The sequence below is a fragment of the Pseudopodoces humilis genome, chromosome 5, assembly GCF_049639895.1.
Source record: "Pseudopodoces humilis isolate 2021_Gansu_Grassland_sample_001 chromosome 5, ASM4963989v1, whole genome shotgun sequence".
Lineage (NCBI taxonomy): Eukaryota > Metazoa > Chordata > Aves > Passeriformes > Paridae > Pseudopodoces > Pseudopodoces humilis.
In genome coordinates, this window is record NC_142204.1 from 70679183 (window position 1) to 70695957 (window position 16775).

A 16775-nucleotide genomic window follows, 5' to 3' on the forward strand; every position below is an offset into this window, starting at 1 on the left:
GAAACAGGGATGATTTAGATATTAGGAAGAATTTTTTCCCTGTGATGGTTGCCCAGAGGAGCTGTGGCTGCCCCATCCCTGGAAGTGTCCACGGCCAGGTTGGACAAGGTTTAGAGCAACCTGGGATAATGGGAGCTGTCTCTGCCCATGGCAGGAGGTTGGAATTTGATGATCTTTAAGGTCCCTTCCAACCCAAGCCATTCCACGATTCTGAAGTGCACATGGCTTTTGCCTCCATTCTTTCCATGTCTCCTTTCCCCTCCTACAGCTCTGTCCTAACTCTTCCCTTCCCAGCCACGGATAGAAAACCTCAGAAAAAGAGAAAAGGGGTGATTTACTGCAGAGCTTAGACTAAGTCTCCTAGAAGGATTCTGAATCCCAGCCCTGGTTTACATGAAGACAAACCCAAGTTCTCCCAGAGAGGTTTCCACAAGTGGTCTTAAAACCCTTCACATCATCTCTAGATGATCCATTGAATACTCCTTCCTACTTGATGCGTAAAGGTCTGGAGAATATTAGGACTCAGTGTTTTTTTAGTCTCTGGTCCACAAGCACCTTCTGTAGCTACATAAAAAGGTGAGAAAAAGGTAAAGTAATCCGTAGATACTATGAGAAAAACATTGTGCATGACAGACCTAATAAGAAAATAGTTCATAAATCCAAGAACTCTGAAAATGCCCACAGAACAGTTTATCCCACTCAAGTTGTTTTGGAAGCCTAAACTGGACTTGGCCAGTATGCTGAGGTCCATAACCTCAGTCTGCTGGTTTGGGCTGTGGGGCACTGTCCATTTAAAACAACCACAAGGAAGTCTGGACTAAAATTTCAACAATTTGAACTTAACAATCCTGCCAAATCATCAGCACATTCCAGAAAATTCCATGCACCCCATTGTTCCACTGCTCCAGCTTCTGCCACTTTGGGGTTTTAAGGCTCCTTTCCAAATGCTAACCCAGCCCAAACACTTCAGCTTAAAGGTTAGAGGAAAATTAATGCTTTGGGATGCCTAACTTCAGCTAAGTGCACTGCATCCAGCAAAACTGCCTGACTGAGGACCAAATAAATTCTTCGCACAACTCCAATAAAGCAATTCCAACGGGTGGAAAGACTTTAGAGATTTATCTGGTTGCAGGACAAGGTCATCATTTCATGCAAAAATCAGCAACTTTCCCGTGAATCTCATTTAAGTAGCAAGAGAATAACCATTCATTTCAATCCTTTATGGATCCTCACTCTTCGCTTCCTGCGGACAGAGGTTCCGCCAGGCGTGTCCAGTCCTGTGTTTTTATCAATGCTTATTGATGTTTTTCAATTACTTCTGTGACACTCTCTGAAATACATTTGTGTGTGGAAAGCACTCGATATAATCCCATCCCAGCACTTTCCAGGCTGGGATCCTCTTAATGCTGAGCTGGCCTCACGTTTTTGGCAGTTTTTACGGCAGCTCTTCACTGCTTGGCCAACACATCCCTCAGTGCCATCCCATGGATCCTGTCTTTGCTAGGATAACTCCACATCCCTCTGTGGATGCAGCTAATATGGATTTGGGTCACATCTCTCAGAAGCACCCCTATACAGCAATATTTTCTCAAAACACCTTTGGAGTCACTGTATTCATGTCTTAATTCATGGGAATTAAGACCCTTGCAATAATATCCCCAAGTGTGGTTATTCTGCCTCTCGATCCCTCCCTCCAAATTTTTTTCTTTCCCAGTGTTAACTCCTTATCCCTTTCACCATTTTCTGAGTCTCCAATTGTATTTTCCTACAATTACTACACTAAAAAAAAAAAAAAATCTCCCAACATCTCTACACTTCTACCACCAAATATTGCCCTGTGCCGGATTTTATGCAGAGACAATTAAATAATTAAAAGTTGGATGAAGACCTTGCCTTGGTGGCAGCATTCCCCCAATCCATGCCCCCAGCTCCCAAGCAGCCCAGCATTCTCTCAATTGTGATCACTTCTTCCATCAAACTTCCCACATGCCAACAAATCACAAATGAAACCAGACCTTGGCACTTTCCATTCTCGCCTTGTTTCTCTGGGAAGGAGCTCAAACTCTGCTGTGGCTGCTCTACAAGATATCCGTGCAGACCCCTGGATCATTCCATGCAGGTTCGTTCCAAAACACAGCGCATTTCATCCAAAGAACCAAACGTCCTCATGGAAATTACAGAGTTAGCACAAAACCACGACTCTACCACAAAAATGAACTAAAAAAGATCATGAACAGAACTTTTCATTTCATTCTCCAATTTTTTTTTCATTCCTAACCTTTATTGTAAAATAAAGAGTAAAATCAAAATAAAAAAATAAATAAAAATAAAAATATTAAAAGTAAATTTTTAATTAAAAATTATTAAAAATAAAATAAAAATAACAAAATATTTTCAGAATCAATTTGGGGAGCTAAAATTCCTGTTTTCACTGAAATTAAAGACCATGGGCTGCGCAGAGCCATTTATGGCCATATGCAGTGATGGCATCTCCCTTCTGCACTGGTACTGAGAGCATTTTTTCCTCTCTCCCACTGTGTGGGACCTGCCTCCTCCACGGATTCTACCACCCCTCTCGGCTTTTCAGATGCTAATTGCTTTTCTCACTAAATTGAAGGCTTAATTAGATTAAAGGAAGAACAATAATTGTGTCTAACTAGTATTTAACCGGGAATTTGCTGTTTCTTTTCAGATCCCATGAAGAGATTTCTATGGAAAACTGGGGGCCCGTTTGTTTTGGATTCTATCTGGAGATGCAGAAGATGTTTTTACCTCTTATTGAAGATTTGACACACTCATTCCATCAGTCTGGAATCACCATGGCCAAACCCACATCAGGCATTTAGAAGATCATATATTTATTGTGATTGTACCCACCACAACTGTCTTTAGGCTGGCTTTACACAGTGGAAATGGACACAGCTAAATAATAAATTAGAAGTATAATTATCATGGCTGCATTCAATATATTATAGTCAGTGATGGACACCAAAAGTGATTTCTTTAGCGTTAACAGGTGGTTTTCCAGTAAATGGAACACAAACCTTTGTGGCAGTAGGGTTATTGGTGGAACAGTCAAACTGAAAGCTGGGACTTGAACAGAGCAGTCCAAATCTTCAAATCTTCACCCCTCACCTCCACATTCTGGATGCAGCATTATCCCAGGCATTTACAGTTAAAATCCATGCTGGCTGCAGGAGTTTTTCCAGGTAAGCCACATCAGCCCTGCCCTTGGCAAAGACTGGCAGGACCCATCAGAAACGAGAAGCAATTTTCTGTCTCAGACAGAGACAACCACATCCCTCTTAAATGCTGCCTCAAACTGTAATTGTTAATAAGGAAACCAGCAACTGGCTCAGGTCCTTCCTGACTCTCATTTCCCATCCCACTTTTTCACTGCATACTTTGGGCTGCACTAAGCTTGGCAAGAGCCCCTTAAGGGAGGAATATTGAGGATCCTCCTTTAAGCAATCTGTAGGAATTAAAGGTGGCACCCTGGGTAATGCAGTACATCAGCAAGATAAAGTGCTTTCCCCAACAATAAAAAATAAAAATAAAAAAAAAGCCATGGGGAGCTTCTTCTTTGAGGAAAAAGTTATCCAGACCTCTGTGTTTGGTCTGTTACACTCTGCACAAAATCCTCATGCCAACAGCTTTGGAAATGGGGTACAATAAAGAAACTTCTCCCTACCAGGAGGGTTTGCTGGGGAATATGAGTTAAGGGAGATAGGAGTTTTATTTATGCAAGTTAAAACGAGAGCTGAAGAGGTTTAAATCCTCTGGATAATCAAAATTAGATTAAATTCTTGGTGTAAGACCCGATTCAAAATAAATTGTAATTATAATGAAACACTCAACAGTATAAGCATTTTCTTACAGGGCTCTTTTATCTTGAAAGATGCCCCAAGTGACAAGTGGCAGTGGTTTTCTCCAGGATGAGGTACTGCCAGTGCATGATAAACCTTGCACACAAGAGAGATTCTTTTCTAACTGGGAAGAGGGGAAGCAGACAAGGAAAATGAGACTGCAATTTGCTGGGACACTCCAACTTATCCTTCCCTGCCCCCAGGGCCTACAAACCAAATCACCAGCTCACAGCATCACAGAATTGTTAAGGTTGGAAAAAAACTCTTCTCCAACAATTGTATGAGGGCCTAAGAAGAAATCATCAAATACCATCGCAATCAAGAAGAAATTATCAAAAATAAACATAATGTGGGGCATTTCCACAGAGCAAGGTAACCACAGAGCAGCATAACCTGCCCTGGCAAATCCAACCTCTTCCTACCTTCCAGAGGGATTCTCAGGAAGTCAATGTGTCAAACCCACCTGGGTTTGGTCAAACAGGGAAAACAGGGACTCCAATTCACATTAAAGCCTTCTTACCCTGCCTAGTGCTGTAAAATGGATATAAAAAGGTGTAACCAGGATGAGCATCCGTCCCAGCCCGTCTCTGTCCTGTTATCCAGAACGGTAAATATCCTCACAGCAATAAAGGATGGGACACTCAAAACCAAGGACAATTCCCTGAACAAAACCCCATCAACTCTTCATCTACTTGTTTTGTGCCTGTACATCTTGTCAGCTTCTTGTTCAACTCCCAGTAAGGTCCCTGCTCCTCACACTGCCCCAGAGGACACCAGAACGGTTTGGGTTGCAAGGGGCCTTAATGATCATCTCATTCCAACCCCACTTCCATGGGCAGGGACACCTTCCACTCAACCAGGCTGCTCAAGGCCCAGCTCCAACTTGGTCCTGCACACTTCCAGGGGTGGAGCATCAGCTTTTCCAACAACCTGGAAGACCCATGGAACAGCTACTCAATGCAGATCTCAGCAGAGCCGTTTCAGAGGGCTCTGCTCCACACTGGTTTCCTCCACCGGACAAACCACATTTGTCACCTCTCCCTCCTGCGGCCTGGAGCCGTCAGCTCTTGTTTACAAAGTTTCTGCAGCTTTGCTTAATTTAGAGCAGCTCTTCTGGTGAGTGTCACCAGTTCCACTTGGCTGGCTTTGACGAGAGCAATGTGACTGCTGGGAACTGAGACAACCCTCCCAGAGCTTCCACTCTGTTTCTCCGTCTTTCTCTCCCTGAAGCATTTTTTGGGTGGAAGGAGGAGAGGAATGAACGTTGTTGGATCGAACAGCACAGATTCATTTGCAAACTGGCCTCAGGAACGGATCACTGCCCAAGGCCTGAGCAATCAGAGGCACTCAAGCCCTTGCTTGACATAAAATAGTTTAAAGAAAAGAACATTTTCATCTTCAGAGAAATCAGTGATCACCCCAAGTCAGATACTTCCAGAGACAGCAAGACTTCTTTGTCCCTAGGACAGTTAAAATTAAGGTTTCATATTCCCTGTTTAAAGACTTTTGAGCAAAAGCACAGAAAATAAAAATATTTTTCCCTAAATCCTACAGATTTGATAACCAACACTCAAACAGAGCCTCCATCTCCTCCTTTCTGCCTCATCCCTCATTGTTTCACATCTCTTTTTATACTATCTTTGCAAATGCACCCATGTCTGGTGTGTTGGCACTGGAAAGGTCAGCAGCATTTGGGCTCCACAGGGCTTCCCAATCAATCTTCCCCCACAGGATCTCAGGTGTCACCTCACCACAGACCACTCTTGGTACCATGGTCTGAAAGAAGAAATTCCAGAGGTTTGAAAGAGCAGACAGCTGGCAACTGTGACAGCAGCAGGTACCTGTGAGAGCAGCTGATGGAAGCAGTGGTGTGGGAGGGGAGGATGGAAGTTCAGGGGAAGGAAGGAAGTGCAAGGAGAGGATGGAAGAGCAGGGGAAGGATGGAAGAGCAAGGGGAGGAGGGAAGTGCAAGGGAAGGATGGAAGAGCAAAGGGAGGAGGGAAGTGCAAGGGGAGGATGGAAGTGCAAGGGAGAATGGAAGATCAGGGGAAGGATGGAAGTGCAAGGGAAGGAGGGAAGTGCAAGGGGAGGAGGGAAGTGCAAGGGAAGGACGATGGCAGGAGGTGCCAGCAGCCCCCTGAAGATCGAGGGAGCACTAATGAGAAGAAATGCATCAAGAGCCCAAGGTGAAACCAGAGCCCACAGCTGCAGGCTGGGAACCTGCTTTGCTTTGAAAAGCTGTCCACCTCTGCTGGTTTGATTAAGAAGTATAAATTAGCCAAGCGGAGAGCAGCAGTGAACAAACTGACCAAGGTTTGGCCATGATCTACAGAGAGCAAAAAAAAAAATATATGAATGCTTGGGAGAAAAGGGGATAAGAGCTGGAAACCAATACAAGTCTGTCCCGTGGCACTTGTGTCTCTTCCTCCTCTTCCTCTCACCAAATACTTAAAGAAACCTTGGAAAACTGGTCTCCTTTTCTTCCCCCTGGCAGGCTGTGTTTCCTCGTTACTCACAGTGACTGTAATTGTATTATTTCCATAACAACAGACTGAGATCAGAGAGCTGCACATGAGGGGTTGGAAAAGGAAATCAGCCACGTAGGAGGACTTTATTTCTCCACGTTTCTTGTTTGCTGAATAGGAAACCAAGCAACACCCAAACTACCCCATGAAAGGTCACTGGGGTGACACCAGTTACTCCAGTTGAGACTCCAGCTCGTGCTCACCAACACCAAAGGAAGGAGCCTCTCTGCAGCTGATGTCAGGGCTGGAGGAGATGGACTCTGCCATGAACAAGCCCTGTTTATCAATCCCTAAAAAACCCCACGCTTTGATTTGTGTCACAGTGAGGTCCTTTGTCCTCATGTAAGAGGTAGAACAGGTCATCATCTCCCCAAAAGCAGGAAAGAGGCTCCTTCCCCTGACGTGGCAGGGCAGGATTTGTGGTGGGAGCAGATGGAGAGAACGACAGCCCCTGAGCAGGAGCTGCTGCCCCAGCTCCGTGGGTCACACAATGTCAGTGCTCTTGAAGGGAATGGCAAGTGACAGGAGATGTCACCTCAAAAAGATAAAGGGGCCTCAGTCTTCTCACGCTAACATTTTGTCCCTCTGAAACCGCTTTACATCAGGGGAGAAGGGAAGAGGGAGGAAAACAACCCTGAGAAAAGGCAAGGAGCACTAATGAAGGGAGAACACACCAAGAGCCGAGCTAAAAAGCATCAGAGTTCACAGCCAGAGGGTGTGGAGCTATTTTTCTCTGAAAAGCTGTCCACCTCCGCTGGAGAGAGCAGGAACAGTTGTCAGAGTCTCCACGAGCACAGACGGGAGGCACCGAGGGCGATCTCCTGCCTTGTCCGCAGTCACGCAGGACAGACGCGGGAAGCACAAACCACCCTGGCTGTGTCCTCCCTTCACCTCAACACTCAACATGCTCAGAAAGAATCACAGAATTGGGTTGGAAAGACCTTAAGGACCTTCCAAAATCTGCAGGGACTCCTTCCACCATCCCAGGCTGCTCCAAGTCCCGTCCAAGCTTGGCCTTGGACATTTCCAGGGATGGCGCAGCTGCAGCTTCTCTGGGCACCTGTGCCAGGGCCTCCCCACCCTGCCAGGAAAGAATTTCTTCCTGTTACCTGAAGAGAATATCCTCAGGAAGGCCAGGCAGAGCAGCCTGGGTAACAAAGTGTCACTAAACCAAGTGTGAAAATGGCTTTAAAATCAAGAGGTCCTGGCACCAAAAGGTCCCAGCCCTGGTGCTACCACATGATACCAACATCCATGTGGCAGGAATTTGGCTCACAGGACACATTTGGACTTCAAGAGGCCAGCAGAGAGCTGAGGATTTCTCATGACTGAGTCAGGAGTAGTGTTAAATTAGTAGTTCATCTCAGTAGCAGTTTTAGATTAATGGTTGGACTCAACCTTAAGGGCCTTTTCCAGCCTAAAGGATTCCACAATTCCTGCACCATGCTCTGGCTGTACTTCACACTCCTGTGGAAGCAGAACAGACCATTTTTCCTCCTGCTGCATTCCCAATCCGAGTTTTCCCCAGCAAATACCAAACAGCCACAATTAGCTTGAAAAGAAAAATATCTTTAAGACGCACCCGGTCAGAACGATGACCGACTGTTTTGTGGCTTTCATTTAAGGACTGGGAAAGGAGGAGGGGATGAGGGGTGTTTTTAATAGCTCATTAGCCAGCTTTCTCAAGCAGTCATTAAAATCTGCTAATTATCCCCTGGTCTGAGAAAGAAGAAGAAAATCTCTCCCTCAGGATTGTTCTGGCACTGGTGAAAAATCTTCAAGGCCAACAAGTTGTCACTTTCAAACTTGGAAAATAAACTCCAGGAATTCAACTTCGTATTGGGATTTTTCACTGCAGCCTTTCTGCCTTGCAAATGCTTCCTCAGGGGTCAGAGGTGAGTGGGCTTCCCAATGAGCTGCACCCAAACCAGAGAGGTTTAAATGGCAAAGTAAGGAAGGTTTAGGGGTTCCTGATCTTTGTGTCAGAGTTTAATGTGGGTCTGGCTGACGAGATGAAAGGACAGGGATTGTGGTGGACCTTGGCAACACTTTAATGGCACCTGCAGCACCCAGGAGTTCCATTTAATGGTTCAAATCAGGAAACCTGAGACCAGGACAGGAGGGGTGTGGATCCAGAGATCACCTCATCAGCTGAGCACTCCCTCACAGACAAGGAATCCAGGCAAAACAAACCACAAATTCATTTAGGCTGGAAAAACCCTCTGAGACCATCAACCATGCACTGCCAAGCCCACCACCATCCCATATCCCCAAATCCCTCCAGGGATGGGGACACCACTACCCTGGGCAGCCCTTCCCAGTGCTGGACAACCTTTTTGGTGAAGGAACTTTTCCAGATATCCACCCTCTCCTGGCACAACTTAGGGCCAAGAGGAGAAAACAGCTTTGGTGCTGCTGCCTTTGTGTAAAAGGAAATAAGGTCTGCAGGGAGCAGGGACCTGGAGGAGACTTAACTGGAAAACAGAATATTCCAGGGAAAAAAAACAGGGAGAAGGATGGACGGACAGCAGGAGTCCTGCAAGGGTGCTGATGCAGGTGAGTCTGGTTTCTGTGTAAATATTTTTATGCAAAACTTAGCCTGGAGGATAATTCCACCACTTTCATTAATGCCTGTGACCAATTCAGCACACTTCTGAAATACAGGTAAATCTAAAGAGTTTTTGTAGGTTCATGGACTTTATAAAAGGGGTTGGTAAGAGGAGGCTTTTTGAATTGTCTCTCTCATTTTTTAAATACTCAAACTACCTGCAGGCTGAGAAAACAGTAAAAAATATACAGAAGCCATTAAGATACTTAGGAAAAAAATCACTGCCTCTGGATTGCTGAAGTTTGTCAATTTTCTGCCAGTCTCACTGTACTTGTTCTGCTGTGGGAAAGAAGGGAAGAGAAAGGGAGGGGAAAAAAGAAAAAGAGAAAAAAAAATAATAGAAGGAAAACCACTGTATGAAACATGCTGAAATAACGTGAGTTGCTCTAGTTGTGTTTCCCGACAGACAGTCCTGGGATTGTGTTCTGCAAAAACAGAGAAGAAAGTAATGCAAATGTGTGGTGAAAGCAATGTAAATGCACACCTCACACACAGGCACAAATTAATCAATAAAGAAATAAATCCTGGGACTGGAGGGAGAATGATTTCCCTCCTCCAGAGGGAAGCTTTGCACCTGGGAACAAGGTGATATTTCCTCTCTGCTCCTCCCAAATTCCTCATCCCAACACCAGCCCCTACATCCCAGGTATTGTTGAGGTCCTGCCTTAGTGTCTGGTGTGGAAAAAAATCTGCCCCAGCACCCCATTTTCTGGTGGAATGTCTACCAATAACTTCCTTGAGGATGTTCTTCTGCATTCCAGCCTTGGTGGGTCTCTCCTGTGTGTCTGAGATGGCACATCCTGTCCCAAATGCATGCCACTGCACAGGGGGATTGGCACCCATCCCAAAAAGCACTGATCTGCCCAAAATATAGTCCAGGGAGCTGTGACGAGGCTGGTCAAGGTCAAGGCAAACCTTTGCTTGTGAGGAGGGATTAGCAGGAGCTCCCAGACTGCGCATTTCAGAGAGGAGATGAATGTGAAGAGGGATGATAAAGGTATATTAGAAAATGACAGAGGGATCTTTTGTTCTTTCTGCCTCATAGCACAAGGAAAAGGACAATCCCACGAGAAAAAATGGAATTAAAATGTCCAGATACAAAACTGATAGAAGGAACTGGGTTTTTCCCTTTGCTGTATCATCATGGGAACTTCTGAGGCAAAAAGTCTGCTGAGCAAAAGGAAGAAGTTCATGTATTTATTCAGCCAAAAAGAAGAACTGCTAGGGAGAATATCTGCCAACCATCAACTTGTGTGCCTGTCAGCACTGAGCAAGCCCAGGACACACTCAGGAGACAGCAAAGGGAACTTCTTCAGCCTTTGACAAAAGTTGCCCCGCCCAGGTTCATGCAAAAGCAAATCTGCTGTCCAGACCCACAGGAGCGACTGCTGGTGGTGCCCACCTAGTTGGTGGCACCCAGAGCCGTGCTGGGAGCTGGGATTCATCTCTCTGCCATCCCCTGCTGGGTCTTTCCCTTCCACTCCTGCCCAGGGATGTCTGGAGATCACCACAGCTCAAACCCCTCAAATCCCAGCACAAGCCAGAGTTGAACCACCCCACCTGCAGCCTCCAACTCCTGCTCCTCTCTGCCCCATCTCCACCCCACAGCAGCCTGCAGGCACACAGAGAGCAGTGATGGAAAAACAGGTCTGGGTTTGGAGGAGGAGAGGGCAGCTCTAATAAATTCTGTTTTCACCCCTTAGCTGCTTGCCCAGCTCCCAGCGCTGTCAGGACGTGGGGGCTGAGACAGAAATTAAACACTCAGAGAATGGGATGAGGAAGGTAAATCAGCACCACCCAGGTACAGCACAAGGGAGATCACCCAGGGGTGGCTCAGAGCCTCCTCCACAGCCTGGTGCTGACCCCATAGGGATGAAGAGGGTTTGTTTTCTGTAGGGGCACCTCTCATCCCATAAGTGAGCCCTGCTTGGCATAGGGGTGGTGATGCTGCCACTGTGGGATGCCTCATGACCCCACAGACTTCTGTCCTCTCCCCTTGCCATGGGAAATTGGTGCTCAGACATTCCACCAGGGCTTGTTCTGGCCTTCTCTACACAAAAAATTACAGCAGCAGTGTGAGCTTTCCCTTCCTGCTGTGCTGCAGAGGACTGGCAGTGAGAGGAGAGCAGAGGGCTCTGCTGGATCCCCAAACACCTCTGAGATACACATCCCTGCAAAAAAAACCCCTCACCCACACAAGGAGGGGGCAGTGGAGGATGAGTAGCAGAGAAAATGAGTGAACGTGACAAAAAGGAGCTCCTGGGGAGCTGCACCCCGCAGTTCCCCTGAAACCTGTGCCAAATATGAGGAAATCTCACTGCAATATCTCCCCCAAGGCCCCTTATTCTTCCCCGCACTCACCTCCAAATGCAACAAGCCAAATTTCCCTCTCTTTTAATTTATTTCTCCAAAACACAAGTAAACAACTCAATGCCAGAGGGAGCAGACCACAGATTCTCCTGGCAAAGCCCCTCCCAGTGAGAGTTCAAACTGCAGCACTGGAGTACTGGGGAAAAAGGAAAAGAGCAAAGCTCTGGGGGAGCAGAGGTGTGCCAGGGATGGGGGAAGGCTTGGGATTTCTTGAATGTAGCACAGAAAATCGCATATGCATGAGTCTGAATGAGACATCCCCAGGCAGCACCTCCCAGCCTGGCAGTGGTTCAGGTGTCCCCTCGATTCAGGTCCTGGCATCCAAATCTCCACCGTGGATTTTTTTTATTTTTTCCCTCTTTTTCCTTTCCTTTCTCCCTTTCTGGAGAGCGTTGTGCTACGCTGGCAGCCTGCCACGCTCACGTCTGCCTCCCACTTCACCCCCATCTGCCATTGTTTCCAATCAGTTTAGGAAACAGCACTGAGAACAATTAGAAAAGATAACGAGGAAGAATTACATAATTACAGGCCACTGCATCCAAAGCATTTTCCCTGTCTGAGCTCTGCCTGAGGGAGGGACTTAATCACACTCTGTCCTCGCCTTAACTTGAGTGTCTCATCATCATCATCATCGTCATCACCACCGTGGTACCTGGAGAGAGGTCCCTTCTGCAGATGGACACTGCAAGCTGCCACAAGAAAGGGTTTCTTCCCAAAAGCCAGTTGGGCTTTGGAGGAAGGGCTATCTCTCTTCCTCCTGTGCCTTATCTGTCTGGGGGAGGTTCCAGCCCTGCCCAGCTGTCTCCCTGGATCGCATCGGAGAAGCAGACTTCACTGGCGGCAAGAAGGAAGATGCTCAAGGAATTAATCTGCTTTTGAGGTCCCCAGTGAGGCTTATGCAATATTCCTCAGCTCTGATGTGCCAGCAGGAAGATCACAAACTGCCAGCGAGACACCGAGGGAAAAAGCTGTGCCCGTATTGCCAGCGCCATCCCAAAGCCATTCCTCCAAGGACATTTCGCTCCTAGGAAATCTGGTTGCGTGGCTGTAGCTCACCCAGATTACACACCTGAACTCTCCTCCACCCCTCCCAGTCTAAGACTCCAGTCCTGCTTGGCATTTCACCTGGGAGGCCCCAGCTCCTCATTGTTCCAGTATTTTCCCAACTCCCTGCGGTGACACCAGAGGCCGGGTTCCTCCAGGTGGCCGGGAGGCAAGGCCAGGAATGGCAGCCCTGAATGGCTGCTGCTTGCCTTGCTAAACACCTGCCTAATTCCCCTTCTCCGGTTCCCTTGCCCCTCCCCACACAACAGGTTCACCACCTGCCACCTCTGGCATTAGAGCTAGCGGGGAATGGAACACCAGGAAAGGAGAGGCTTTCCCAGGAGAGCATTGTCTTGGATGCTTTTCTTCGGAGGAATTCAAAGCAATTCTCCTGTCATCATCCTGGTGCAGATGGAGGCAGGGGCTGCTATGTGAACTGGTATTTGATCTGGCTTCAGAGCAGCTCTGAGCTCACTGCATCCTCCTTGCCTTGCTGGGGCTGATTTGCTGCTCTGCCGTTATTTCTGGGAGCAAAAAAAAAAAAAAAAGCGTCTTCGAATTTAAGAATCCGCTTATTTGGCCGTAAGTAACTCTTAACGAACATCAGAGTAATTAAAAATCTCCCAAAAGCATGGGAACAGGGAAATGCCTTTGATAGCTGCTCTGAGGACAGAGGCTCTCTCATCCTGACTCGTTGTGTCACAGATGTTAACTGTGAATTCCCCTTCATTCTTTAACCTCCTGAGCTCAGCAATTCCACCATTACCACGTCCTTCCTGATCGAGGTGTAATTCAGAGCTTTTGAAATTAAACCCCTTTCATGACACCTTTGATTGAGACGTTCCTGCAGAAGGACTCCAGGGCCTCTCTGGTCCCTTTTAAGATGCCATGAAAGTGAGGAACTGTCCAGGCTTTGAGGGAGGGCTTGAAATTTGAAAATCCGAGAAATAACACACAACATGGGGATGTACAGAAGTTCCTACAAGCTTGGAGCAAAAGGGCTGGGACTTTTTGAAGGTTTCTTCTCCAATTTTGGCTGCTGGGTGCTCTCCACTTATCATCAGCTGGGCAAGCAGAGCACTAGGAGATCCTTGACCAAAAATACCCATTTTGTTATTTAAAGTAAGCCAGTGCAGCCCAAGCTTGGGGAATTGCTGAGATAAACAACGCAGAAGTTTCCATATGAACTCCCCTGAGATCCATCATCCCTGGGAGTGTTCAGACCTGGATTCACATCACATAAATGTAAGGCAATTTAGGAAACCAGTCACTGCTGCTGCATCAGGCAATCAGAGGGAGAAGGCACCTGGATGTAGTCATGGCTCAGCAGAGCCCATGGAAGGTTCTGGTGGAGGTGCCCATGGCAGGGGGTTGGAATTTGATAGTCTTTAAGGTCCCTTCCAAACCATTCTGTGATTCCAAGGGAGGCCTGGCAGGTCACTTAGGTTGGGCCTGCATTACTTGCGGATTTTACCGTAAATACATAAAATAAACCACAAATAGGGACTGCAGTGTCAATAACTTCCTTCCTGCTGAGGAAGTCTGGACAATGATGCAATACTGGAAAAAATTAACAGAGTTTCCATATATTTTAGCAAGTGCATGGAAGGTTACCTTGGATTTCATAACTCCTGCTATAATTTAGAAAATCCCTCCTAGAGCATCAAGTCCAACCATTCCCAGCATTGCCGAGGCCACCACTGACCCATGTCCCCAAGTGCCACCTCCATATGGCTCTTAAATCCCTCCAGGGACAGCAATTCCAGCACTTTCAGGGCTTAACAACCCCTTCAGTGAAGAAATTTTCCCAAATATCCAATCTAAACCTCCCCTGGCACAACTTTCAGTCATTTCCTCTTATCCTGTCCCTTGTCCTGCGGGAGCAGAGCTCGACCCCCACCTGGCTCCACCCTCCAGGGAGTTGTAGAGGAAAATCTTTGGAACTTTTAGAACAGGCCAGAAAAGCCACCCCAGGTTCAGGGTTTCCCAGGCCTGCTCTAGATGCAGTAAAACACTGAAATATCTCCTTCATACAATATAGTAAAATAATATATAACAGTATAGTATCATATCCTCAATAGCTCCAGCAGAGAGGAATTTCATGCAGAATTTGAAGAGCTTAGGATGGAAAGAGCCAGGGGAATTCCCAGGGAAGGGACAAAAGCAGCGACACACAGGGAGGAGCTTGTGTTTATGCAGATGCTTCTGTGTTTTAGATGAAAACACAAAAAAGAAAAAAAAAAAAAAAAAAGGCAGGAGGTTGGTAAAAATAAAAAATTCCATGTCTGAAAGCAGGGCTGAATGGTCTATGAGGAAAATTCTCCTCAAAGCTTTGCAGGGGCCGTCAATGGCTCTTCACCACAGCTGCATAATGACACCCCCACCGGGGAGGGGCTGCTTTTCATCCACTTGAGCGAAATGAAAGCTCCTCTCCCCAAGCTAGGGAGCCCAGGCAGGGGTGGGCAAGGAGGAGGGGGTCCTCTTTTGTCTCTCAGAACCGCTCCTTATGGCGCTGGCTTGATCTCCCATTGTTCCAAAGGTGGCTTCCCACCATTGCCACGTTCCCAAGAGGGGTGAAGGGGATGGAGAAGAGTCACTACTGAGATGAGCACCCCAGTGGGGCAGAGCCCTTCAGAGGCTCAGAGCATCCCAGCTGGGTGTCTCTGGGAGAAGGGCTTCCCTGGGATATTCTCCCCTGCTCCCACAACATTGTGACCCTCCAGGGTCCATCCAGACCCCACTTTCCAAGGTTCCTACAAGTGGAGAGGGTCTCCCACCCTCACAGTCTTCCCTGGGATGAGCAGCTCCTCTCGGTACCTTCCTGGTCCTCAGAGCCCACCTGAACCACCTCACCCCGGGAGGGTGAATCTCCAACAAAACAACAGCAGGAAAAAGAAGAAGCGTTGAGGGCGGGAGAGGAGGGAAAAGTGGTTTCAAAACCTGGACACATCAAGAGACTGTTTCCATGGCAACCTCTTGTTCCTACAGCAGCTCAAGCCTGTTTTAATCATTTACCAATAAACTCTGCTGGGGTCTGCACTCCCTTCCCAGAGCATCTGCACTGGGATGGGTGGGGCCACCATTCCCAGAGGCAGGGAACACCTTTGGGAAATGATGCTGGTTGTTCCATGGGGCTTCCTGAGCTGGAGCCAAAGTGCCCTGATGCCTCCCCCATGGCAGGGATGGGGTGCCAGGGATGCTCCAGCTGCACTCATCTCTGCAACCATCCTTATTTCCACTTCTCCTCCTAGAAAACCTCAACCCAAGCAGCTTCACATCCTCCTCAACCAGCAAGGTTAGCCCTTGGTGCTTTTCAAAGCTGCCCCAAAAGCCTTCAGGTGCCTGTAGGGAACAAACCAGGATGGGAAAGGTCCAGAGGGAGCTGCTGTGGTGGAGGCCACAGGGACACACTGTGCTCATGGAGGTGGCACGTGGAGGAGGTGAACAGCTCAGTCCTCAACACTGGACACAGCGGATCTTGGGTTTGGTTATTCCCACTGCTCTGGTTCAAGCACACTTTGCTCTTTCCCACCTGGAGCCTGTGAGATACCAAATCCCAAGGTGAGGCCTCACGCCAGTTTCCATGTTTGGAATGGTGTCATTTCTAAGGAATCCAAGAAGAAAAGGTTGGAATTCAGCTCTGGTTCAACTCTAGAACAGCAGGTCTTGGATAGAGGGTTCATATCAACTTCCAGTCCAAGCTGACCCCAATTCCCCCAAGATTTCACAGTGCAAATTTAACCCAACTCATCAAAACTCCATAATGCCCTTGGCTCTGCAAAAAAAAAAATACCTCAAGCAGAAAGTGTCAGAATCCTCAGTTAAAAATCTTCATGCTCATTCTTTAAACCCCATCTGTCACATTGGGGTCTGAGTTAAAAGTGGAGAGAGAAGTTGGCTTGTCATCGATCAACACAGGGCAAGCATTACCCACAGCAAAATACTTCTTAATAGCTTGGAAAAGTTTGAGAAGTTCCTTCATAAAATTGCAGCATTAAAGATGATGATATTTAATTCTGAAGGAATTTTTAGTAGATTTTTTAAATGACAAAAATTAGAAACTATCAAAGTGAGGAGGAAAATATTTCCCGAAGCTCCAAATATTTAACAATGCTCTGTGTTAAAGCATTGCATTCTCTTGCTGCATTTTAAATGCCTTTATTTTAACAGAAAACTGGGAAAAAAAGAGTGGTTTAGGTCAAGCAGAAGATTTTCCACGTGTTTTTGCTTTGAGCCACTGAACCTAAAATCAATTATTTGTACATGTTTAGCCCTGATCCATGACTAGGACTCATCCAGTAATTCAAATAAACACAAATTGACAGTAATCTCGTTTGCTTGGGTTTACTCTCTGCAGATGTT

General features: G+C 46.9%; 1 protein-coding gene across 1 annotated transcript in view; it reads right to left on the reverse strand.

Moving 5' to 3' along the window:
- Positions 1-16775, reverse strand: part of PLXNA4 (plexin A4) — a 423238-nt gene that overhangs the window by 319220 nt on the left and 87243 nt on the right. The window lies entirely within an intron of this gene.